This window comes from Amphiura filiformis, chromosome 12 (genome assembly GCF_039555335.1).
Source record: "Amphiura filiformis chromosome 12, Afil_fr2py, whole genome shotgun sequence".
Classification (NCBI taxonomy): Eukaryota; Metazoa; Echinodermata; class Ophiuroidea; order Amphilepidida; family Amphiuridae; genus Amphiura; species Amphiura filiformis.
The window spans coordinates 60865468-60868959 of record NC_092639.1 but is presented as its reverse complement, the minus strand read 5'-3'; positions in this window follow the sequence as shown (position 1 = coordinate 60868959).

Sequence of the window (3492 nt, the reverse complement as noted above, 5' to 3'; positions counted from 1 at the left end):
TCAGATATTTTGACCCTCAAAACAATGTCCAAAACAAATAAAACCCAAAACATTGCTCAAAACACATCCCAATAATTTGGCAAACATTTATGTAAACCCATCCCCCCTTCAAGAAGCACAAATTGTTTGTTTACATTTAAATATGCATATCAAAATCATAAACTCACATTAAAAATATACACACAATGTCCATGATGTCGTCGCCTGTTGATCATGCTTGTCTGCCGTTGTCGCGAGTGCACTTTCGAAGAAATTAATAAATCCGACATTTTGCTGGCCAGCTTTTTAATTGCGAAATGTCCATTGCAGAAATACATGCGATGGAAGAAAATGGTGTCTTTGCTAAATCACTTGAAAATATTATGTCCATTGCGTGCGTCATGAGCTGCCAAAACTCCATTGAAGATATAACTTCAATCCAGGCGATAATATCGTGAATCTTTCTCCATTTCTCAGCATACTGCGAAGTAAAAATGTCGTCACAATAGCTCACAATTAAAACTCGTCAAACTTTGTAAATTTGTATCGTCTATTCGCTGCTGTCAATTTATTTGGTCTTTTCCAATTCCACACGAAAATATTGTCACGGTAATCTCCATCTCTTCCAAACTCTCGTCTAATTACTCCTCCAGAAAAACATACAAAAGTAATATTATCTGTCCATTTGTCGAAACTGTCTTCTCTCGTCGTTTTCTACTCGCCTATCCATCACGTAACACGGTCTGCACACAGTCGGTCGGTCTCTCGGTCTGACAAGTTTATCGAATCGCCCACCTGAAACCCACGCCAAAATCTTGATCAGCTGACTTTTAACCAATCAGCATCCGCGATTGCCGAATCTTCACAAAGGCGAAGCCGCTTCCTGATTAACGTCGTCTATACACGCCCAATACAATGCAGAACTTCTAAAAATAACTGAAGTATGGTACAAAAAATACCTTGATGTAGCCGCAAAACACGTGATTATTTGGCTTGCAAAGTAATGGAAAAACACGCTATTTATAGAGGGGGAATCCCGTTACACTATCTATTGCTGATGATATTGGTATTGATGATGAAGTAGCTATCTATATACTTGGTATTGATAAAGTAGCTATCTACTGCTGATATTGGTATTGATGAGTAGCTGCATTGATGAAGTAGCTATCTACTGCTGATATTGGTATTGATGAAGTAGCTGCATTGATGAAGTAGTTATACTACTGACATTGGCATTGATGAAGTAGCAATATCTACCGCTGATATTGGTATTGATAAAGTAGCTAGCTATCTACTGCTGATATTGATATTATTGAAGTAGTTGCATACTTATCTGCTGCTGATATTGGCATTGGTGAAGTACTGATAGCTATTTATTGCTAATGATATTGGTATTGATGAAGTAGCTATCTACTGCTGATATACACTGATTGGGTAAGGGACAAGAACACTCCCCTCCCCCTATAGGGTAACAGTAAAATTGTATAAGTGCTTGTTGGAAGTAGCTTTCTTTGCGTCTTTATGTTTCTTCCTTTTCTTCTATAAACTGTAACTAATGGCAGCATGCTTTTTAAGGCCTCCTTAGCTGAGACTGTTTTTTACTTATTATATTATAACATTTGCTGAGGAGGACGCCCTCACTGAATTTTTTTTATTCATTTTTTACACGATTAAATTGTACTTTATTAAACCAATATAGCCTGCAAAAATCAAGACTCTAGGTGCTGAAGTTTTGTCAAAATCCGAGATTTTGAATAAAACGCCGGATTCGGCGCTTTATTATTACGATGGAATTATTAGTCGAACGCATACACGATGTTCATAACACACAGTACATATATACACGGCGTGCGGGACGGTGATATACACAACAAAAGGTCGTACTATAACATGACCGAAGGAGCGGTACGTATTGGCGACATGTGCGCTGGTAGTAAATTCCAATTTTCTAAGCTTTGCCGTAGTTGTTCGGCTCAAAAATAAAAGGGGATATATCTGACAGTGTAAAAGCTAACATTTTATGGCAAAGAAATGCTAATCTATTTTGTTTGAAAATGTTGTAATATGGCTTTAATCTCAGTTTATTGCCCTGTCTTGTGCATCTTGTAGGCCCTATGTATGATCTCAGTGTTTTTACACAGTGAGATTACAAACTGTTAGCGTGTGTGATTGACCAGTGCAGTCCAATCGTACTAAACAAACAAACAAACAAAATATTGGTATTGATGAGGTAGCTATCTACTGCTGATATCAGTATTGATGAAGTTGCTATCTTCTGTTGATATAGATGAAGTAGCTACCCACTGCTGATATTGGTATTGATGAATTGAAGTAGCTATCTACTACTGATAATGTGCTCATCCAAATGATATAAGGGTCGTACAAAAGTTAAGCACAGTACACCGTGCAAAAAGTATGTAGGCCTAATAGGCCTACTGTAACCATCGTGATTTTGGTTACTAATTAAATGCCTAATCAAATGATTGATTATTTATCAAAAATTTCACTTCCGATAAATAATTAGTCATTTTTTAGTCATTCAAATCGCGAAGTCATAAATTCGTCATTATGCAATTTCTTATTCTTTACAAACTGGATTATTATAAGTCATGAAAATATGTTGAAATGATGCAATTTAATGTGAAATGATATTACTGTTCTTTAAGCATTATAAATACATAATTTCAGCATTACTGTCCTTCAAAAAATATATCTTGTATGACTAATTCTAGTTAGTCGAAAATTAGTCGATTATTAGACCTTTTTTGACTAACTTAAGTTTAACAGATATGGCTACTGTTGATATTGGTATTGCGACTGCTGATATGGTTATCGATGAAGTTGTTATCTAATATTGGTGTTGATGAGAAGTACCGGTAGCCATTATAATGCCGATAGGTCTATGGTTAGGCCTATAATGTGTACATATGGTGCATGTTATTGATGAGATAAAGTTGATATCTCCTGCTGATATATTGGTATTGATGAAGTAGCTATGTATCTAGGCCTACTACTGATTATGGTTATTGATGAAGTTGCTATCTACTGCTGATATTGGTATTGATGAAGTACCGTAGCTATTATAATATAGGCTATCTAGGCCTACTGCTGTTTATGGTTATTGGTCCACTTTTTTGAAATCAGCACCCCCCCCCCCCAAAAAAATCCTGCGTGCAGGCCTGTAAACATTTTGTAGCCAGAGGTTTCTAGTGGTATAAAAATCTCAACTTTTAAAAAGAAAAGTAGGCCTAGCTAAAAGTGGGGGAATGAGGCTGTGGATCACATGCCCAGCCCTTTTAAATAGCATTCTGTTATAATCAGATAATGTTTTGCATCACCTTTTCACAAATGTTTTGTGAATGTTATTATAACGTTTTTATACCCTTTATAGGGCCGAACATGACATTTAAACCTTTTCTGTAAAACATGTGTTTGTAACAGTTTGTTTGAAGGGGTATCATACCAAGCCCCGGTTTTGGTGACACATGAGTGCACCTACTTCTAAAAGGGATT